The 23,275-nt window shown below is 41.0% G+C and overlaps 8 non-coding genes across 8 annotated transcripts; all 8 read left to right on the top strand.

Annotated features, from left to right (window-relative positions):
* The first annotated feature begins 3,632 nt into the window (after window positions 1-3,632).
* Window positions 3,633-3,796, top strand: LOC135029389 (U1 spliceosomal RNA). Its single transcript, XR_010225526.1, has one exon. It is a non-coding gene; the product is annotated as a U1 spliceosomal RNA (small nuclear RNA).
* A 152-nt stretch (window positions 3,797-3,948) lies between these two features.
* On the top strand, window positions 3,949-4,111 carry LOC135029335 (U1 spliceosomal RNA). The gene has a single exon (XR_010225487.1). It is a non-coding gene; the product is annotated as a U1 spliceosomal RNA (small nuclear RNA).
* A 674-nt stretch (window positions 4,112-4,785) lies between these two features.
* On the top strand, window positions 4,786-4,949 carry LOC135029246 (U1 spliceosomal RNA). Its single transcript, XR_010225405.1, has one exon. It is a non-coding gene; the product is annotated as a U1 spliceosomal RNA (small nuclear RNA).
* A 150-nt stretch (window positions 4,950-5,099) lies between these two features.
* LOC135029295 (U1 spliceosomal RNA) lies at window positions 5,100-5,263 on the top strand. The gene has a single exon (XR_010225452.1). It is a non-coding gene; the product is annotated as a U1 spliceosomal RNA (small nuclear RNA).
* A 9,821-nt stretch (window positions 5,264-15,084) lies between these two features.
* Window positions 15,085-15,248, top strand: LOC135029460 (U1 spliceosomal RNA). Its single transcript, XR_010225592.1, has one exon. It is a non-coding gene; the product is annotated as a U1 spliceosomal RNA (small nuclear RNA).
* A 152-nt stretch (window positions 15,249-15,400) lies between these two features.
* LOC135029334 (U1 spliceosomal RNA) lies at window positions 15,401-15,563 on the top strand. Its single transcript, XR_010225486.1, has one exon. It is a non-coding gene; the product is annotated as a U1 spliceosomal RNA (small nuclear RNA).
* A 674-nt stretch (window positions 15,564-16,237) lies between these two features.
* LOC135029245 (U1 spliceosomal RNA) lies at window positions 16,238-16,401 on the top strand. Its single transcript, XR_010225404.1, has one exon. It is a non-coding gene; the product is annotated as a U1 spliceosomal RNA (small nuclear RNA).
* A 151-nt stretch (window positions 16,402-16,552) lies between these two features.
* Window positions 16,553-16,716, top strand: LOC135029294 (U1 spliceosomal RNA). The gene has a single exon (XR_010225451.1). It is a non-coding gene; the product is annotated as a U1 spliceosomal RNA (small nuclear RNA).
* Window positions 16,717-23,275: the final 6,559 nt, after the last annotated feature.

Genomic DNA, 23,275 nt, shown 5'->3' with positions numbered 1-23,275 from the left:
TTTTCTGAAAAGCCATTTAATATATGGTTCCCAGATAGGGGACATATCAGATATTGCCTTTCAAAAGCAGCAAATATCATACCACTTCTATTGCCATCAAAGATAAACATTGATTGTTTTCAGATATTGGATTAAAAAAGCAGTCTTTATTGACATAAAGAAGCAAAAAAACATACATAAACATTACACACATAAGTACTGTGTTGCAGCACAGCCAAAACACAATACAAATGCTGTCGGTATAGTACAGTTCAAGAACTACAGCACAGGTCAGCCTACACTATAAATCATGAACTGCACTATACATTTAAACAATACAATAGTTAATAAGGCTATGGGTGTGGAGTGTAAGAGGGTGACGGAATCACAAGCCCAAAGCTTTATTGAAAGACAGACACATATAAAGGGAGGATTAATAAATACAAAGATACCCTTTACTATAGAATGTAGTCCAATCCGGTCTTTCAACTCTTCCACAACTGAAAAACGGATAGTGTTCCCAAGCCTTCCATCCTGGAATATCTTCAGTCTCTCGCCAATGAAGAAAACAATCCCTCCAGCAGACTCTTCAACCACAATACAATATCACAGCCAAAAGAGCGAGAAGCAACTACACTTGCGTTTAAACAAAATGGCTAAAACTTAGTGGAGGAAAGTGCAGTGCACCAAAACATAAGCTGACACAATCATGGAGAATGCGCCAGCATATATGCTCTTCTGTCTATATTTTCCAAACCTGCTCTTGTCCCCTCCAGTTGCTCCATGTAGATTTGACGTCTGGCAAGGTGCATAACTCACTGACAAGCAGGCACACTCCTACATGAGTTTTCTCTCTCACTAGCTGGATGATACACATTCATTTGCATGTGCTCCACCTCCGACACACCGCCTACCCAACCACCCAGTCACCAGAGCCACCCACAAGCCAACTGGCTCCGTGATTTAATTTGCACAGTGCAGTCATCCAGGCAGCATGTCCTTCTCAATGGAATAATCTCTGGTTCCATGGAATCTTCCGCATTGGAATGCTGCGGAACAAAAAGGATTTAAACATTCAGCTTGCTAGCATTCAATGTACCTGCGGTTTGGTTCTAGCACATGGGTCTTCATCCTGTGGCCCTCCAGCTGCTGTGAAACTACACATCCCAGCATGCCCTGCCACAGTTTTGCTTTTAAGGTATGCTAAAACTGAGGCAGGGCATGCTGGGATATGTAGTTCCACAGCAGCTGGAGGGTCGCAGGTTGAAGACCCATGTTCTAGCATGCCTGTTCTATGATGCATGTTCCGTGATGTCACAATCAGCTTGGAATGGGGTGTCTAGCATGCATTTGCTGACAGCCACTTGAGGCAGACACACATCAGGAGATGCAGCATATCGGAGGTCTTCGATGCCTTTCCAGCAAATGCACACCACCAGCTGCTGGTCTGGACACAAAACAATGCCCACAATTGAAGGCTCAAAATGCCCAACTACAGGATTAATGTAAGTAGTGAATTTAGGAATGAATTTAGAAGTAGGAAATTAAGTTAGTTCACAAGTACATTCAAATTCAGATCTAAAGACTAGGTAGGCCTCACGTCCTGGCAGCACCCAGCATTTAAAAATGCCTTGATTATAGGTAGGGAATTAAATGTAGATAAGAAGTAGACACAAAAGAAGACTCCACAGAGCAATTATCAGGTGTCTTTATCAATTTTTGCATTTAAAAAATCAAGCAATTAGGGAACACAATGTTGCGACAATGTAACCCTATTTGCAAAATAGTACTAAATAAGTTTGTCGATGTAAGACATTTGCAAAGGCGCAAACAAAACACGCTGGAAAATGCAACTGAATCTGTTTTTGGAGGTTAGAATAGATGCAGGATCAAGTAGCTCAATGGGTAGGGTGTTTGATTAGAATTTAACAGGTTTTAGGTTTGAATCCTGGGTATGATAGTTTGAGGTGTTATTTAATAAAGTATGTTTATATATTAGTCACACATGGCTTACTTGTACAAATGGCATGTCACCAGTTAGTGCTGACTGCTGATATGCCATTTACACAAACATGCCATGTGTGACTGTATATGCATTTAAGGAGGGCACCCCTGCAATACCACAAACCATTGAGTGTCAAGTATACTAGATATATCTTCATATCTCATGTGCTTTCTCTGAGACCAATCTTGTTATGCCCCTTCCCCACAAGGCATGCGCCTTTTGTCCATATTGCAAAAATGGGGGGGAGGGCATATAATTCTCTGTCACAGGGCACCAAAAAGTCTAGTTATGGCTCTGGTATGCATTATGTAATCTGGCAGACCATCTCTCCAACACTGGCTGGTTGGAATAGAAATCCGGTTATCTATGTGAGCAAATGACCATCAACGATTTACTCTCAAACACTAAAAAATGGACAAAAATGGTCCCCTAAACAAATTGGTTAAATTTTGGGTTTAACCAATTTGTGTAATGACCATTTTTGACCACTTTTCTAGTGTTTGGGAGCAAATGGTTAATTGACATTTGCTCCTATACATTACCAGATTTTCATTCCAACCATCCAGACTGGATAGATAGCCTGACAGATAATTGTGTAGTGTACGCCCAGGATAACTGTTAGTCATGCTTTATTTTATGGCGGCACATAAATGGGTGGACAGATCCAGGGCAAGCACTGCCCACTCATGCATAGTTGTCAACTGATGTGAAGTTCCAGGGGGCAATCTCAGTTATAAAGGGAAGTATCTGGAAATTGTCCCTAGTTAAAAAAAAAAAAAAAATTTGATCAACTCCATTTATTTAGTATGATATCCCAGGTGATAGGATGCCGGCAGTCAGAACAACATACTTTATTAAATAACACATCTCAAACTACCATACCCAGGATTCAAACCTATAACCTGTTGAATTCTAATCAAACACCCTACCTATTGAGCTATTTGATCCTGCATAAAAATTGTGAACATTATATGAAGCTATTGGTACTTTGCAAAAAAAAAGAATCAGCATTACAACGCAGCAGATCCATGCAGTTTGCAGCCACACACTACATGTATCTGCTCAGCCACAATGCTGATTATTTCTTCACAAAGTACAAGGTGAGCTCCAAACAGAATTCTCTAGCTTAGAATTATACCTTTCTTTGCCAAACCTAGAAGTCGGGCCCCCCACCCTGGGATCCCCCAGAGGGAGGCCTGCACCGTCATGCGGCAGGCTTGTCCGTTTTGGAAGCAGGCTGATGGGCAGCCCAGGATTGCTTCAGTCTGGGCTTGGCAGGTCTGGAAACATGAGCTTGCTTTGGGTATGCCTGACCTTGGGTACGCTTTACCTGGAGGATGAAAGGGCCAAGAAAAGTACTTTTAGCCTTCTGCGTGGTAGGAGTCATACTAGGTAGGCAAGCTGTTTTAGCAGTAGCCAGATCAGCTACAATCTTATTGAGGTCTTCTCCAAAAGGAGATTCAACTGAGGCAGCACAAGGGAACTCTCATCTGGGGACAACAACTGCAGGGAGAACACATATTTTCAGATGAACATGGTAGGGCAGAAGGCTGCCTAATACTGAAGCACCCCCAAACAACAAATCAAATGCAACTTACTTGACAGAGATGTGCCTGAGCAACGGCCCTCCCCAGCCCTATCCCAAATCATACTTATTTTGCATAGGAGATACCATGGTCATGAAGATTGTTCTCCCAGGGTTAGGTTCATTCATTGCATTCTGGGTATGCTGACCCCTGTGATTTCCCCAAATGTGGGAAACTCGACTGCATTATTTGTGGTAGTGGGGGACTGTATTTGTGCTTTCCTCTGGTCAGCTCTGGTAAAATTCAGATTTCTTTGTCTCAGATCTTCCTCTAGCCTTGTTCTTCTTTCGAGAGTTCCCTTGTGCTGCCTCAGTTGGATCTCCTTCACTTGACAGGGGGGTGCCCGAGCAGCGACCCTCCCCAGCTCTAGCCCAACTCCTACTTACCTGCCAGGTGAGATACTATGATCATGAAGTTGCTTCTCCCAGGGCAAGGCTCACCCATTGCACTCTGGGTGTGCTGCCCCTGCGATTTCCCCAAATGTGGGAAACTTGACTGCATAATTTGAGTTTTCCCTGGTCGGCTCTCATGTAATTCAGATCTCTTTGTCTCAGGTCTCTCTCCAGCCTAGTTTGCTGTCTGGTTCCACTTCTTTTTTCTTGAGCCCCTCCCTTCTATACCCTTGTGCACTATCCTGACTTCTCCTCCCGTCTGCTTACTTTGTGCCTCCCAATGCACAATGCAAACTACGGGTAGTGCTGCAGGGCCCACACCCTTTTACTTGCTTTACAGAGCAGCTCTGGAGCTGTTACAGTGCCCAGCTGCTGCAAGAAATCAGCTTGAATGCTTCAGGGGCTGGGGAATGGCCAACATGAGCCCCACACCGAAGGAGGGTGGGGGTGCTTAATGCGAACTAGGGGTCATCCAAGCACCACAAAAGGCCTCCATGCCCTGCACGCTCCTTTTCTCTTTTCATATGCAGACAAGGGTTGAAGCCAACTTTGACCCACTGCTTGGATGACATCACCATATTCAAATCCATCTGCTGCAGGCCATCCCCCAGGAATGCTTGCACTAGTTGTTGCATTTGGTTTGTTGTTTGGGGGTGCTTCAGTATTAGGCAGCCTTCTGCCACCCCATGTTCATCTGAAAATATGTGTTCTCCCTGCAGTTGTTGTCCCCAGATGAGAGTTCCCTTGTGCTGCCTCAGTTGAATCTCCTTTACTTGACAGAGATGTGCCTGAGCAGCGGCCCTCCCCAGCCCTATCCCAAATCATACTTATTTTGCATAGGAGATACTATTGTCATGAAGATTGTTTTCCCAGGGTGAGGTTCATTCATTGCATTCTGGGTATGCTGACCCCTGTGATTTCCCCAAATGTGGGAAACTCGACTGCATTATTTGTGGTAGTGGTGGACTGTGTTTGTGCTTTCCTCTGGTCAGCTCTGGTAAAGTCAGATTTCTTTGTCTCAGATCTTCCTCTAGCCTTGTTCTTCTTTTGAGAGTTCCCTTGTGCTGCCTCAGTTGGATCTCCTTCACTTGAAAGGTAGTGCCCGAGCAGCGACCCTCCCCAGCTCTAGCCCAACTCCTACTAACCTGCCAGGTGAGATACTATGATCATGAAGGTGCTTCTCCCAGGGCAAGGCTCACCCATTGCACTCTGGGTGTGCTGCCCCTTGCGATTTCCCCAAATGTGGGAAACTTGACTGCATAATTTGTGTTTCCCCTGGACGGCTCTCGTATAATTCAGATCTCTTTGTCTCAGGTCTCTCTCCAGCCTAGTATGCTGTCTGTTTCCACTTCTCTTTTCTTGAGCCCCTCCCTTCTATAACCTTGTGCACTATCCTGACTTCTCCTCCCGTCTGCTTACTTTGTGCCTTCCAATGCACAATGCAAACTACAGGTAGTGCTGCAGGGCCCACACCCTTTTACTTGCCTTACAGAGCAGCTCTGGAGCTGTTACAGTACCCAGCTGCTGCAAGAAATCAGCTTGAATGCTTCAGGGGCTGGGGCATGGCCAACATGAGCCCCACACCGAAGGAGGGTGGGGGTGTTTAATGCGAACTAGGGGTCATCCAAGCGTCGCAAAAGGCCGCCATGCCCTGCATATCCCTTTTCTCTTTTCATAAGCAGACGAGGGTTGAAGCCAACTTTGACCCACTGCTTGGATGACATCACTTGCTGCCTTTCCAATGAAGCAAGTTTAATTTAGTAATAGGTGAAAAACCATCCCTACAAAGGTGTTAATCAGATACTTGGCTTTGTGGACACTTTTCAGAGAACAAATTAGTTAGCATAAAAATAAAGCCAGAAAATGAAGAGCTGTTTAATCACTCAATTGGATTTTTCTGCAAGCGTATTTCTTTTTCTCTGCAACCCACTGCTAAGTTGTGCTTCCTAGCTGTTCTTTTATAAAATCACTTAATCAAATCTAACTCTGATTACATCAGAGAAGGCCAGGTACCCTACACCATAAGAGGGGGTTTGAAATTTTGACTTGTCTACTTAAAGATCACCAAAATCTGATGACAAGGTCAATAACATCCCTGGGTGGGATTGAACCACCAACCCTTTGGTTAATAACCAAACACACTAACCGATTGCACCACCGAGACACTTTGCAAAAGTACATACTGACAAAGGTTAATAAGCATTCATCTAGAACGTTTCCTAGAAAACTTTAAAAAGTCAATAATCTGGAGAGTTTTTGTAAGATGTTTCTTCCATCAACCAATGAAGAAACGCATTGGTACTTTCCCATGATGAGTGAGTGCTTCAGGATCTCTTGCACTTACATGTGCAGCAGAGTACTGCAATGGAAGCATGCTGGGTCCATAGCCCAGAGGTAGGCAGATTGAAACTATCCTCTGCTATATGCGTTTTTTTTTTTTGTTAATTAAAGTAATCCAAAACTGGGATTGATATTTTTGCTCTTTTATTTTTACTTAAAGTACAATAACTTTTACCATTTTCATTTGTTTTAATAGTATATTGACAGTATTGTTTTCTTTCAAAAATCCACTTAATTTTCTTTACCCGATTATTAAAATGGTAATTGACAAAAACAAACTACATTGTCACCAGAAGAGCAATACAAAATGTACAAGTGATATATTAAAATCATCTTTCCAGCTTGAATTTCAATGATGCATTGGGGCAACGATTTTGTGAGAAACATCTTCACCCTTAAATAAAGATTTTCTTAATTCCTTACCTGTGTGCTAATTAGATATCACCTTGTTTTCACATTAAACAGACTTCCACATGAGAAAGCACAAAGGATGCAGTGGCGTTAATGTTTCCTGGTGTCAACCTGTATTATTTCAGTAGATATTGAAATGAGGATGCATCTTGCTGCCTTTCCAATGAAGCAAGTTTAATTTAGTAATAGGTTAAAAACCATCCCTACAAATGTGTTAATCAGAAACTTGGCTTTGTGGACACTTTTCAGAGAACAAATTTGTTAGCATAAAAATAAAGCCAGAAAATGAAAAGCTGTTTAATCACTCAATTGGATTTTTTTGCCAGCATATTTCTTTTTCTCTGCAACCCACTGCTAAATTGTGCTTCCTAGCTGTTTTTATAAAATCACTGAATCAAATCTAACTCTGATTACATCAGAGAAGGCCAGGTACCCTACACCATAAGAGGGGGTTTGAAATTTTCACTTGTCTACATAAAGATCACCAAAATCTGATAACAAGGTCAATTACGTCCCTGGGTGGGATTGAACCACCAACCTTTTGGTTAATAGCCTTACACAGTAACTGATTGCGCCACAGCAACACTTTGTAAAAGTCCATACTGACAAAGGCTAATAAGCATTCATCTAGAACGATTCCTAGAAACATTTTAAAAAGTCAATAATGTGGAGAGTTTTTGTAAGATGTTTCTTCCATCAACCAATGAAGAAACACATTGGTACTTTCCCATGATGAGTGAGTGCTTCAGGATCTCTTGCACTTACATGTGCAGCAGAGTACTGTAATGGAAGCATGCTGGGTCCATAACCCAGAGGTAGGCAGATTGAAACTATCCTTTGCTATATGCATTTTTTTTTTGTTCATTAAAGTAATCCAAAACTGGGATTGATATTTTAGCTTTTATTTTTACTTAAAGTACAATAACTTTTACCATTTTAATTTGTTTTAGTGCAAATGGCATATCAGCAGTCAGCACTAACTGGTGACATGCCATTTGTACAAGTAAGCCATGTGTGACTAATATATAAACATGCTTTATTAAATAACACCTCAAACTATCATACCCAGGATTCAAACCTATAACCTGTTGAATTCTAATCAAACACCCTACCCATGGAGCTACTTGATCCTGCATCTTTTCTAACCTCCAAAAACAGATTCAGTTGCATTTTCCAGCGTGTTTTGTTTGCGCCTTTGCAAATGTCTTACATCGACAAACTTATTTAGTACTATTTTGCAAATAGGGTTACATTGTCGCAACATTGTGTTCCCTAATTGCTTGATTTTTTAAATGCAACAATTGATAAAGACACCTGATAATTGCTCTGTGGAGTCTTATTTTGTGTTTTGTGTTTAGTCTTTAGATCTGAATTTGAATGTACTTGTGAACTAACTTAATTTCCTACTTCTAAATTCATTCCTAAATTCACTACTTACATGAATCCTGTAGTTGGGCATTTTGGGACTTCGATTGTGGGCATTGTTTTGTGTCCAGACCAGCAGCAGGTGGTGTGCATTTGCTGGAAAGGCATCGAAGACCTCCGATATGCTGCATCTCCTGATGTGTGTCTCCCTCAAGTGGCTGTCAGCAAATGCCTGCTAGACACCCCATTCCAAGCTGATTGTGACATCATGGAACATGCATCATAGAACAGGCATGCTAAAACATGGGTCTTCAACCTGCGACCCTCCAGCTGCTGTGGAACTACACATCCCAGCATGCCCTGCCTCAGTTTTAGCATACCTTAATAGCAAAACTGTGGCAGGGCATGCTGGGATGTGTAGTTTCACAGCAGCTGGAGGGCCACAGGATGAAGACCCATGTGCTAGAGCCAAGCCGCAGGTACATTGAATGCTAGCAAGCTGAATATTTAAATCCTTTTTGTTCCGCAGCATTCCAATGCGGAAGATTCCATGGAACCAGAGATCCTTCCATTGAGAAGGACATGCTGCCTGGATGACTACACTGTGCAAATTAAATCACGGAGCCAGTTGGCTTGTGGGTGGCTCTGGTGACTGGGTGGTTGGGTGGGTGGTGTGTCGGAAGTGGAGCGCATGCAAATGATTGTGTATCATCCAGCTAGTGAGAGAGAAAACTCATGCAGGAGTGTTCCTGCTTGTCAGTGGGTTATGCACCTTGCCAGACGTTAAATCTACATAGAGCAGCTGGAGGGGACAAGAGCAGGTTTGCAAAATATAGATAGAAGAGCATATATGCTGGCGCATTCTCCATGATTGTGTCAGCTTATGTTTTGGTGCACTGCACTTTCCTCCACTAAGTTTTAGCCATTTTTGTTAAGCTCAAGTGTAGTTGCTTCTCGGCCTTTTGGCTGTGATCTTGTATCGTGGTTGAAGGGTCTGCTGGAGGGAGGGATTGTTTTCTTCATTGGCGAAAGACCAAAGATATTCCAGGATGGAAGGCTTGGGAACACTATCTGTTTTTCAGTTGTGGAAGAGCACAGAGGTCGGATTGGACTACATTCTATAGTAAAGGATATCTTTCTATTTATTGACCCTCCCCTTATATGTGTCTGTGTTACAATAAAGCTTCGGTTTTGTGAATCCCTCACCCTCTTACACTCCACACCCATAGCCTTATTAACTGTTGTATTATTGTATACTTTAAATGTATAGTGCAGTTCATGATTTATAGTGTAGACTGGCCTGTGCTGTAGTTCTTGAACTGTACTATACCGTCAGCATTTGTATTGTGTTTTGGCTGTGCTGCAACACTGTATTTATGTGTGCAATGTTTATGTATGGTTTTTTTTTATGTCAATAAAGACTGCTTTTTCAAGCCAATATCTGAAAACAATCAATGTTTATCTTTGATGGCAATAAAAGTGGTATGATATTTGATGCTTTTGAAATCCAATATCTGATATGTCCCCTATCTGGGAACCATATATTAAATGGCTTTTCAGAAAAGGGAGATGGGAGAAGAGCTTTCATTACTTGTAGGACCGATGCACATAAAGAAGCAAAAAAACATACATAAACATTACACACATAAGTACCGCGTTGCGGCACAGCCAAAACACAATAGAAATGCTGATGGTATAGTACAGTTCAAGAACTACAGCACAGGCCAGCCTACACTATAAATCATGAACTGCACTATACATTTAAACTGTACAATAATACAACAGTTAATAAGGCTATGGGTGTGGAGTGTAAGAGGGTGAGGGAATCACAAGCCCGAAGCTTTATTGAAAGACTGACACATATAAGGGGAGGTTTAATAAATAGAAAGACATCCTTTACTATAGAATGTAGTCCAATCCGACCTCTGTGCTCTTCCACAACTGAAAAACAGATAGTGTTCCCAAGCCTTCCATCCTGGAATATCTTTGGTCTTTCGCCAATGAAGAACGCAATCCCTCCCTCCAGCAGACCCTTCAACCACAATACAAGATCACAGCCAAAAGGCCGAGAAGCAACTACACTTGAGCTTAACAAAAATGGCTAAAACTTAGTGGAGGAAAGTGCAGTGCACCAAAACATAAGCTGACACTATCATGGAGAATGCGCCAGCATATATGCTCTTCTATCTATATTTTGCAAACATGCTCTTGTCCCCTCCAGCTGCTCTATGTAGATTTAACGTCTGGCAAGGTGCATAACCCACTGACAAGCAGGCACACTCCTGCATGAGTTTTCACTCTCACTAGCTGGATGATACACAATCATTTGCATGTGCTCCACCTCCGACACACCACCCACCCAACCACCCAGTCACCAGAGCCACCCACAAACCAACTGGCTCCGTGATTTAATTTGCACAGTGTAGTCATCCAGGCAGCATGTCCTTCTCAATGGAAGGATCTCTGGTTCCATGGAATCTTCCGCATTGGAATGCTGCGGAACAAAAAGGATTTAAATATTCAGCTTGCTAGCATTCAATGTACCTGCGGCTTGGCTCTAGCACATGGGTCTTCATCCTGTGGCCCTCCAGCTGCTGTGAAACTACACATCCCAGCACGCCCTGCCACAGTTTTGCTATAAGGTATGCTAAAACTGAGGCAGGGCATGCTGGGATGTGTAGTTCCACAGCAGCTGGAGGGTCGCAGGTTGAAGACCCATGTTTTAGCATGCCTGTTCTATGATGCATGTTCCGTGATGTCACAATCAGCTTGGAATGGGGTGTCTAGCAGGCATTTGCTGACAGCCACTTGAGGGAGACACACATCAGGAGATGCAGCATATCGGAGGTCTTTGATGCCTTTCCAGCAAATGCACACCACCTGCTGCTGGTCTGGACACAAAACAATGCCCACAATCGAAGTCCCAAAATGCCCAACTACAGGATTCATGTAAGTAGTGAATTTAGGAATGAATTTAGAAGTAGGAAATTAAGTTAGTTCACAAGTACATTCAAATTCAGATCTAAAGTCTAGGTAGGCCTCACGTCCTGGCAGCCGCCAGCATTTAAAAATGCCTTGATTAGAGGTACGGAATTAAATGTAGATAAGAAGTAGACACAAAATAAGACTCCGCAGAGCAGTTATCAGGTGTTTTTATCAATTGTTGCATTTAAAAAATCAAGCAATTAGGGAACACAATGTTGCAACAATGTAACCCTATTTGCAAAATAGTACTAAATAAGTTTGTCGATGTAAGACATTTGCAAAGGCGCATCCAAAACACGCTGGAAAATGCAACTGAATCTGTTTTTGGAGGCTAGAATAGGAAATGTGCATCGGTCCTACAAGTACTGAAAGCTCTTCTCCCATCTCCCTTTTCTGAAAAGCCATTTAATATATGGTTCCCAGATAGGGGACATATCAGATATTGCCTTTCAAAAGCAGCAAATATCATACCACTTCTATTGCCATCAAAGATAAACATTGATTGTTTTCAGATATTGGATTGAAAAAGCAGTCTTTATTGACATAAAGAAGCAAAAAAACATACATAAACATTACACACATAAGTACTGTGTTGCAGCACAGCCAAAACACAATACAAATGCTGTCGGTATAGTACAGTTCAAGAACTACAGTACAGGTCAGCCTACACTATAAATCATGAACTGCACTATACATTTAAACAATACAATAGTTAATAAGGCTATGGGTGTGGAGTGTAAGAGGGTGACGGAATCACAAGCCCAAAGCTTTATTGAAAGACAGACACATATAAAGGGAGGATTAATAAATACAAAGATACCCTTTACTATAGAATGTAGTCCAATCCGGTCTTTCAACTCTTCCACAACTGAAAAACGGATAGTGTTCCCAAGCCTTCCATCCTGGAATATCTTCAGTCTCTCGCCAATGAAGAAAACAATCCCTCCAGCAGACTCTTCAACCACAATACAATATCACAGCCAAAAGAGCGAGAAGCAACTACACTTGCGTTTAAACAAAATGGCTAAAACTTAGTGGAGGAAAGTGCAGTGCACCAAAACATAAGCTGACACAATCATGGAGAATGCGCCAGCATATATGCTCTTCTGTGTATATTTTCCAAACCTGCTCTTGTCCCCTCCAGTTGCTCCATGTAGATTTGACGTCTGGCAAGGTGCATAACTCACTGACAAGCAGGCACACTCCTGCATGAGTTTTCTCTCTCACTAGCTGGATGATACACATTCATTTGCATGTGCTCCACCTCCGACACACCGCCCACCCAACCACCCAGTCACCAGAGCCACCCACAAGCCAACTGGCTCCGTGATTTAATTTGCACAGTGCAGTCATCCAGGCAGCATGTCCTTCTCAATGGAATAATCTCTGGTTCCATGGAATCTTCCGCATTGGAATGCTGCGGAACAAAAAGGATTTAAACATTCAGCTTGCTAGCATTCAATGTACCTGCGGTTTGGTTCTAGCACATGGGTCTTCATCCTGTGGCCCTCCAGCTGCTGTGAAACTACACATCCCAGCATGCCCTGCCACAGTTTTGCTATTAAGGTATGCTAAAACTGAGGCAGGGCATGCTGGGATATGTAGTTCCACAGCAGCTGGAGGGTCGCAGGTTGAAGACCCATGTTCTAGCATGCCTGTTCTATGATGCATGTTCCGTGATGTCACAATCAGCTTGGAATGGGGTGTCTAGCATGCATTTGCTGACAGCCACTTGAGGCAGACACACATCAGGAGATGCAGCATATCGGAGGTCTTCGATGCCTTTCCAGCAAATGCACACCACCAGCTGCTGATCTGGACACAAAACAATGCCCACAATTGAAGGCTCAAAATGCCCAACTACAGGATTAATGTAAGTAGTGAATTTAGGAATGAGTTTAGAAGTAGGAAATTAAGTTAGTTCACAAGTACATTCAAATTCAGATCTAAAGACTAGGTAGGCCTCACGTCCTGGCAGCACCCAGCATTTAAAAATGCCTTGATTATAGGTAGGGAATTAAATGTAGATAAGAAGTAGACACAAAAGAAGACTCCACAGAGCAATTATCAGGTGTCTTTATCAATTTTTGCATTTAAAAAATCAAGCAATTAGGGAACACAATGTTGCGACAATGTAACCCTATTTGCAAAATAGTACTAAATAAGTTTGTCGATGTAAGACATTTGCAAAGGCGCAAACAAAACACGCTGGAAAATGCAACTGAATCTGTTTTTGGAGGTTAGAATAGATGCAGGATCAAGTAGCTCAATGGGTAGGGTGTTTGATTAGAATTTAACAGGTTATAGGTTTGAATCCTGGGTATGATAGTTTGAGGTGTTATTTAATAAAGTATGTTTATATATTAGTCACACATGGCTTACTTGTACAAATGGCATGTCACCAGTTAGTGCTGACTGCTGATATGCCATTTACACAAACATGCCATGTGTGACTGTATATGCATTTAAGGAGGGCACCCCTGCAATACCACAAACCATTGAGTGTCAAGTATACTAGATATATCTTCATATCTCATGTGCTTTCTCTGAGACCAATCTTGTTATGCCCCTTCCCCACAAGGCATGCGCCTTTTGTCCATATTGCAAAAATGGGGGGGAGGGCATATAATTCTCTGTCACAGGGCACCAAAAAGTCTAGTTATGGCTCTGGTATGCATTATGTAATCTGGCAGACCATCTCTCCAACACTGGCTGGTTGGAATAGAAATCCGGTTATCTATGTGAGCAAATGACCATCAACGATTTACTCTCAAACACTAAAAAATGGACAAAAATGGTCCCCTAAACAAATTGGTTAAATTTTGGGTTTAACCAATTTGTGTAATGACCATTTTTGACCACTTTTCTAGTGTTTGGGAGCAAATGGTTAATTGACATTTGCTCCTATACATTACCAGATTTTCATTCCATCCATCCAGACTGGATAGATAGCCTGACAGATAATTGTGTAGTGTACGCCCAGGATAACTGTTAGTCATGCTTTATTTTATGGCGGCACATAAATGGGTGGACAGATCCAGGGCAAGCACTGCCCACTCATGCATAGTTGTCAACTGATGTGAAGTTCCAGGGGGCAATCTCAGTTATAAAGAGAAGTATCTGGAAATTGTCCCTAGTTAAAAAAAAAAAAAATTTTTTATCAACTCCATTTATTTAGTATGATATCCCAGGTGACAGGATGCCGGCAGTCAGAACAACATACTTTATTAAATAACACATCTCAAACTACCATACCCAGGATTCAAACCTATAACCTGTTGAATTCTAATCAAACACCCTACCTATTGAGCTATTTGATCCTGCATAAAAATTGTGAACATTATATGAAGCTATTGGTACTTTGCAAAAAAAAAGAATCAGCATTACAACGCAGCAGATCCATGCAGTTTGCAGCCACACACTACATGTATCTGCTCAGCCACAATGCTGATTATTTCTTCACAAAGTACAAGGTGAGCTCCAAACAGAATTCTCTAGCTTAGAATTATACCTTTCTTTGCCAAACCTAGAAGTCGGGCCCCCCACCCTGGGATCCCCCAGAGGGAGGCCTGCACCGTCATGCGGCAGGCTTGTCCGTTTTGGAAGCAGGCTGATGGGCAGCCCAGGATTGCTTCAGTCTGGGCTTGGCAGGTCTGGAAACATGAGCTTGCTTTGGGTATGCCTGACCTTGGGTACGCTTTACCTGGAGGATGAAAGGGCCAAGAAAAGTACTTTTAGCCTTCTGCGTGGTAGGAGTCATACTAGGTAGGCAAGCTGTTTTAGCAGTAGCCAGATCAGCTACAATCTTATTGAGGTCTTCTCCAAAAGGAGATTCAACTGAGGCAGCACAAGGGAACTCTCATCTGGGGACAACAACTGCAGGGAGAACACATATTTTCAGATGAACATGGTAGGGCAGAAGGCTGCCTAATACTGAAGCACCCCCAAACAACAAATCAAATGCAACTTACTTGACAGAGATGTGCCTGAGCAACGGCCCTCCCCAGCCCTATCCCAAATCATACTTATTTTGCATAGGAGATACCATGGTCATGAAGATTGTTCTCCCAGGGTTAGGTTCATTCATTGCATTCTGGGTATGCTGACCCCTGTGATTTCCCCAAATGTGGGAAACTCGACTGCATTATTTGTGGTAGTGGGGGACTGTGTTTGTGCTTTCCTCTGGTCAGCTCTGGTAAAAGTCAGATTTCTTTGTCTCAGATCTTCCTCTAGCCTTTGTCTTCTTTCGAGAGTTCCCTTGTGCTGCCTCAGTTGGATCTCCTTCACTTGACAGGGGGGTGCCCGAGCAGCGACCCTCCCCAGCTCTAGCCCAACTCCTACTTACCTGCCAGGTGAGATACTATGATCATGAAGTTGCTTCTCCCAGGGCAAGGCTCACCCATTGCACTCTGGGTGTGCTGCCCCTGCGATTTCCCCAAATGTGGGAAACTTGACTGCATAATTTGAGTTTTCCCTGGTCGGCTCTCATGTAATTCAGATCTCTTTGTCTCAGGTCTCTCTCCAGCCTAGTTTGCTGTCTGGTTCCACTTCTTTTTTCTTGAGCCCCTCCCTTCTATACCCTTGTGCACTATCCTGACTTCTCCTCCCGTCTGCTTACTTTGTGCCTCCCAATGCACAATGCAAACTACGGGTAGTGCTGCAGGGCCCACACCCTTTTACTTGCTTTACAGAGCAGCTCTGGAGCTGTTACAGTGCCCAGCTGCTGCAAGAAATCAGCTTGAATGCTTCAGGGGCTGGGGAATGGCCAACATGAGCCCCACACCGAAGGAGGGTGGGGGTGCTTAATGCGAACTAGGGGTCATCCAAGCACCACAAAAGGCCTCCATGCCCTGCACGCTCCTTTTCTCTTTTCATATGCAGACGAGGGTTGAAGCCAACTTTGACCCACTGCTTGGATGACATCACCATATTCAAATCCATCTGCTGCAGGCCATCCCCCAGGAATGCTTGCACTAGTTGTTGCATTTGGTTTGTTGTTTGGGGGTGCTTCAGTATTAGGCAGCCTTCTGCCACCCCATGTTCATCTGAAAATATGTGTTCTCCCTGCAGTTGTTGTCCCCAGATGAGAGTTCCCTTGTGCTGCCTCAGTTGAATCTCCTTTACTTGACAGAGATGTGCCTGAGCAACGGCCCTCCCCAGCCCTATCCCAAATCATACTTATTTTGCATAGGAGATACTATTGTCATGAAGATTGTTCTCCCAGGGTGAGGTTCATTCATTGCATTCTGGGTATGCTGACCCCTGTGATTTCCCCAAATGTGGGAAACTCGACTGCATTATTTGTGGTAGTGGTGGACTGTGTTTGTGCTTTCCTCTGGTCAGCTCTGGTAAAAGTCAGATTTCTTTGTCTCAGATCTTCCTCTAGCCTTGTTCTTCTTTTGAGAGTTCCCTTGTGCTGCCTCAGTTGGATCTCCTTCACTTGAAAGGTAGTGCCCGAGCAGCGACCCTCCCCAGCTCTAGCCCAACTCCTACTAACCTGCCAGGTGAGATACTATGATCATGAAGGTGCTTCTCCCAGGGCAAGGCTCACCCATTGCACTCTGGGTGTGCTGCCCCTTGCGATTTCCCCAAATGTGGGAAACTTGACTGCATAATTTGTGTTTCCCCTGGACGGCTCTCGTATAATTCAGATCTCTTTGTCTCAGGTCTCTCTCCAGCCTAGTATGCTGTCTGTTTCCACTTCTCTTTTCTTGAGCCCATCCCTTCTATAACCTTGTGCACTATCCTGACTTCTCCTCCCGTCTGCTTACTTTGTGCCTTCCAATGCACAATGCAAACTACAGGTAGTGCTGCAGGGCCCACACCCTTTTACTTGCCTTACAGAGCAGCTCTGGAGCTGTTACAGTACCCAGCTGCTGCAAGAAATCAGCTTGAATGCTTTAGGGGCTGGGGCATGGCCAACATGAGCCCCACACCGAAGGAGGGTGGGGGTGTTTAATGCGAACTAGGGGTCATCCAAGCGTCGCAAAAGGCCGCCATGCCCTGCATATCCCTTTTCTCTTTTCATAAGCAGACGAGGGATGAAGCCAACTTTGACCCACTGCTTGGATGACATCACTTGCTGCCTTTCCAATGAAGCAAGTTTAATTTAGTAATAGGTGAAAAACCATCCCTACAAAGGTGTTAATCAGATACTTGGCTTTGTGGACACTTTTCAGAGAACAAATTTGTTAGCATAAAAATAAAGCCAGAAAATGAAGAGCTGTTTAATCACTCAATTGGATTTTTCTGCAAGCGTATTTCTTTTTCTCTGCAACCCACTGCTAAGTTGTGCTTCCTAGCTGTTCTTTTATAAAATCACTTAATCAAATCTAACTCTGATTACATCAGAGAAGGCCAGGTACCCTACACCATAAGAGGGGGTTTGAAATTTTGACTTGTCTACTTAAAGATCACCAAAATCTGATAACAAGGTAAATTACGTCCCTGGGTAGGATTGAACCACCAACCTTTTGGTTAATAACCGAACACGCTAACTGATTGCGCCACAGAGACACATTGCAAAATTATATACTGACAAAGGCTAATAAGCATTCATCTAGAACGTTTCCTAGAAAAACTTTAAAAAGTCAATAATCTGGAGAGTTTTTGTAAGATGTTTCTTCCATCAACCAATGAAGAAACACATTGGTACTTTCCCATGATGAGTGAGTGCTTCAGGATCTCTTGCACTTACATGTGCAGCAGAGTACTGCAATGGAAGCATGCTGGGCCCATAACCCAGAGGTAGGCAGATTGAAACTATCCTCTGCTATATGCATTTTTTTTTTTTAATTAAAGTAATCCAAAACTGGGATTGATATTTTTGCTCTTTTATTTTTACTTAAAGTACAATAACTTTTATTATTTTAATTTGTTTTAATAGTATATTGACAGTATTGTTTTCTTTCAAAAATCCACTTAATTTTCTTTACCCTATTATTCAAATGGTAATTGACAAAAACAAACTACATTGTCACCAGAAGAGCAATACAAAATGTACAAGTGATATATTAAAATCATCTTTCCAGCTTGAATGATGCATTGGGGCAACGATTTTGTGAGAAACCTCTTCACCCTTAAATAAAGATTTTCTTAATTCCTTACCTGTGTGCTAATTAGATATCACCTTGTTTTCACATTAAACAGACTTCCACATGAGAAAGCAGCAAGGATGCAGTGGCGTTAATGTTTCCTGGTGTCAACCTGTATTATTTCAGTAGATATTGAAATGAGGATGCATATTGCTGCCTTTCCAATGAAGCATGTTTAATTTAGTAATAGGTGAAAAACCATCCCTACAAAGGTGTTAATCAGATACTTGGCTTTGTGGACTCTTTTCAGAGAACAAATTTGTTAGCATAAAAATAAAGCCAGAAAATGAAGAGCTGTCTAATCACTCAATTGGATTTTTCTGCCAGCATATTTCTTTTTCTCTGCAACCCACTGCTAAATTGTGCTTCCTAGCTGTTTTTTTTCATAAAATCACTTAATCAAATCTAACTGATTACATCAGAGTAGGCCAGGTACCCTACACCATAAGAGAGGGTTTGAAATTTTGACTTGTCTACTTAAATATCACCAAAATCTGATCACAAGGTCAATTACGTCCCTGGGTGGGATTGAACCACCAACTTTTTGGTTAATAGCCGTACACACTAACTGATTGCGCTACAGCGACACTTTGTGAAAGTACATACTGACAAAGGCTAATAAGCATTCATCTAGAACGTTTCCTAGAAAAACTTTAAATAGTCAATAATCTGGAGAGTTTTTGTAAGATGTTTCTTCCATCAACCAATGAAGAAACACATTGGTACTTTCCCATGATGAGTGAGTGCTTCAGGATCTCTTGCACTTACATGTGCAGCAGAGTACTGTAATGGAAGCATGCTGGGTCCATAACCCAGAGGTAGGCAGATTGAAATTATCCTCTGCTATATGCATTTTTTTTGTTAATTAAAGTAATCCAAAACTGGGATTGATATTTTTGCTCTTTTTATTTTACTTAAAGTACAATAACTTTTACCTTTTTAATTTGTTTTAATAGTATATAGACAGTATTGTTTTCTTTCAAAAATCCACTTAATTTTCTTTACCCGATTATTAAAATGGTAATTGACAAAAACAAACTACATTGTCACCAGAAGAGCAATACAAAATGTACAAGTGATATATTAAAATCATCTTTCCAGCTTGAATTTCAATGATGCATTGGGGCAACGATTTTGTGAGAAACATCTTACCCTTAAATAAAGATTTTCTTAATTCCTTACCTGTGTGCTAATTAGATATCACCTTGTTTTCACATTAAACAGACTTCCACATGAGAAAGCAGCAAGGATGCAGTGGCGTTAATGTTTCCTGGTGTCAACCTGTATTATTTCAGTAGATATTGAAATGAGGATGCATCTTGCTGCCTTTCCAATGAAGCAAGTTTAATTTAGTAATAGGTGAAAAACCATCCCTACAAAGATGTTAATCCGATACTTGGCTTTGTGGACACTTTTCAGAGAACAAATTAGTTAGCATAAAAATAAAGCCAGAAAATGAAGAGCTGTTTAATCACTCAATTGGATTTTTCTGCCAGCATATTTCATTTTCTCTGCAAACCACTGCTAAATTGTGCTTCCTAGCTGTTTTTTGATAAAATCACTTAATCAAATCTAACTCTGATTACATCAGAGTAGGCCAGGTACCCTACACCATAAGAGGGGGTTTGAAATTTTGACTTGTCTACTTAAAGATCACCAAAATCTGATGACAAGGTCAATAACATCCCTGGGTGGGATTGAACCACCAACCCTTTGGTTAATAACCAAACACACTAACCGATTACACCACAGAGACACTTTGCAAAAGTACATACTGACAAAGGCTAATAAGCATTCATCTAGAACGTTTCCTAGAAAACTTTAAAAAGTCAATAATCTGGAGAGTTTTTGTAAGATGTTTCTTCCATCAACCAATGAAGAAACGCATTGGTACTTTCCCATGATGAGTGAGTGCTTCAGGATCTCTTGCACTTACATGTGCAGCAGAGTACTGCAATGGAAGCATGCTGGGCCCCTTAACCCAGAGGTAGGCAGATTGAAACTATCCTCTGCTATATGCATTTTTTTTTTGTTAATTAAAGTAATCCAAAACTGGGATTGATATTTTTGCTCTTTTATTTTTACTTAAAGTACAATAACTTTTACCATTTTAATTTGTTTTAATAGTATATTGACAGTATTGTTTTCTTTCAAAAATCCACTTAATTTTCTTTACCCTATTATTAAAATGGTAATTGACAAAAACAAACTACATTGTCACCAGAAGAGCAATACAAAATGTACAAGTGATATATTAAAATCATCTTTCCAGCTTGAATTTCAATGATGCATTGGGGCAACGATTTTGTGAGAAACATCTTCACCCTTAAATAAAGATTTTCTTAATTCCTTACCTGTGTGCTAATTAGATATCACCTTGTTTTCACATTAAACAGACTTCCACATGAGAAAGCAGCAAGGATGCAGTGGCGTTAATGTTTCCTGGTGTCAACCTGTATTATTTCAGTAGATATTGAAATGAGGATGCATCTTGCTGCCTTTCCAATGAAGCAAGTTTAATTTAGTAATAGGTGAAAAACCATCCCTACAAAGATGTTAATCAGACACTTGGCTTTGTGGACACTTTTCAGAGAACAAATTTGTTAGCATAAAAATAAAGCCAGAAAATGAAGAGCTGTTTAATCACTCAATTGGATTTTTTTGCCAGCATATTTCTTTTTCTCTGCAAACCACTGCTAAATTGTGCTTCCTAGCTGTTTTTATAAAATCACTGAATCAAATCTAACTCTGATTACATCAGAGAAGGCCAGGTACCCTACACCATAACAGGGGTTTTTGAAATTTTGACTTGTCTACTTAAAGATCACCAAAATCTGATAACAAGGTCAATTACATCCCTGGGTGGGATTGAACCACCAACCTTTTGGTTAATAGCCGTACACACTAACTGATTGCGCCACAGCGACACTTTGCAATAGTACATACTGACAAAGGCTAATAAGCATTCATCTAGAACGTTTCCTAGAAAAACTTTAAATAGTCAATAATCTGGAGAGTTTTTGTAAGATGTTTCTTCCATCAACCAATGAAGAAACACATTGGTACTTTCCCATGATGAGTGAGTACTTCAGGATCTCTTGCAATTACATGTGCAGCAGAGTACTGTAATGGAAGCATGCTGGGTCCATAGCCCAGAGGTAGGCAGATTGAAACTATCCTCTGCTATATGCGTTTTTTTTTGTTAATTAAAGTAATCCAAAACTGGGATTGATATTTTTGCTCTTTTATTTTTACTTAAAGTACAATAACTTTTACCATTTTCATTTGTTTTAATAGTATATTGACAGTATTGTTTTCTTTCAAAAATCCACTTAATTTTCTTTACCCGATTATTAAAATGGTAATTGACAAAAACAAACTACATTGTCACCAGAAGAGCAATACAAAATGTACAAGTGATATATTAAAATCATCTTTCCAGCTTGAATTTCAATGATGCATTGGGGCAACGATTTTGTGAGAAACATCTTCACCCTTAAATAAAGATTTTCTTAATTCCTTACCTGTGTGCTAATTAGATATCACCTTGTTTTCACATTAAACAGACTTCCACATGAGAAAGCAGCAAGGATGCAGTGGCGTTAATGTTTCCTGGTGTCAACCTGTATTATTTCAGTAGATATTCAAATGAGGATGCATCTTGCTGCCTTTCCAATGAAGCAAGTTTAATTTAGTAATAGGTGAAAAACCATCCCTACAAAGGTGTTAATCAGAAACTTGGCTTTGTGGACACTTTTCAGAGAACAAATTTGTTAGCATAAAAATAAAGCCAGAAAATGAAGAGCTGTTTAATCACTCAATTGGATTTTTTTGCCAGCATATTTCTTTTTCTCTGCAACCCACTGCTAAATTGTGCTTCCTAGCTGTTTTTATAAAATCACTGAATCAAATCTAACTCTGATTACATCAGAGAAGGTCAGGTACCCTACACCATAAGAGGGGGTTTGAAATTTTGACTTGTCTACATAAAGATCACCAAAATCTGATAACAAGGTCAATTACGTCCCTGGGTGGGATTGAACCACCAACCTTTTGGTTAATAGCCTTACACAGTAACTGATTGCGCCACAGCAACACTTTGCAAAAGTCCTTACTGACAAAGGCTAATAAGCATTCATCTAGAACGATTCCTAGAAACATTTTAAAAAGTCAATAATGTGGAGAGTTTTTGTAAGATGTTTCTTCCATCAACCAATGAAGAAACACATTGGTACTTTCCCATGATGAGTGAGTGCTTCAGGATCTCTTGCACTTACATGTGCAGCAGAGTACTGTAATGGAAGCATGCTGGGTCCATAACCCAGAGGTAGGCAGATTGAAACTATCCTCTGCTATATGCATTTTTTTTTGTTAATTAAAGTAATCCAAAACTGGGATTGATATTTTTGCTCTTTTATTTTTACTTAAAGTACAATAACTTTTACCATTTTAATTTGTTTTAATAGTATATTGACAGTATTGTTTTCTTTCAAAAATCCAATTAATTTTCTTTACCCGATTATTAAAATGGTAATTGACAAAAACAAACTACATTGTCACCAGAAGAGCAATACAAAATGTACAAATGATATATTAAAATCATCTTTCCAGCTTGAATTTCAATGATGCATTGGGGCAACGATTTTGTGAGAAACATCTTCACCCTTAAATAAAGATTTTCTTAATTCCTTACCTGTGTGCTAATTAGATATCACCTTGTTTTCACATTAAACAGACTTCCACATGAGAAAGCAGCAAGGATGCAGTGGCGTTAATGTTTCCTGGTGTCAACCTGTATTATTTCAGTAGATATTGAAATGAGGATGCATCTTGCTGCCTTTCCAATGAAGCAAGTTTAATTTAGTAATAGGTGAAAAACCATCCCTACAAAGATGTTAATCAGATACTTGGCTTTGTGGACACTTTTCAGAGAACAAATTTGTTAGCATAAAAATAAAGCCAGAAAATGAAGAGCTATTTAATCACTCAATTGGATTTTTTTGCCAGCATATTTCTTTTTCTCTGCAACCCACTGCTAAATTGTGCTTCCTAGCTGTTTTTATAAAATCACTGAATCAAATCTAACTCTGATTACATCAGAGAAGGCCAGGTACCCTA

The sequence above is a fragment of the Pseudophryne corroboree genome, unplaced genomic scaffold (genome assembly GCF_028390025.1).
Source record: "Pseudophryne corroboree isolate aPseCor3 unplaced genomic scaffold, aPseCor3.hap2 scaffold_485, whole genome shotgun sequence".
NCBI classification, from domain to species: domain Eukaryota; kingdom Metazoa; phylum Chordata; class Amphibia; order Anura; family Myobatrachidae; genus Pseudophryne; species Pseudophryne corroboree.
Note: the sequence above shows the minus strand (reverse complement) of the source record. Positions and strands in the feature narration are given on the sequence as shown.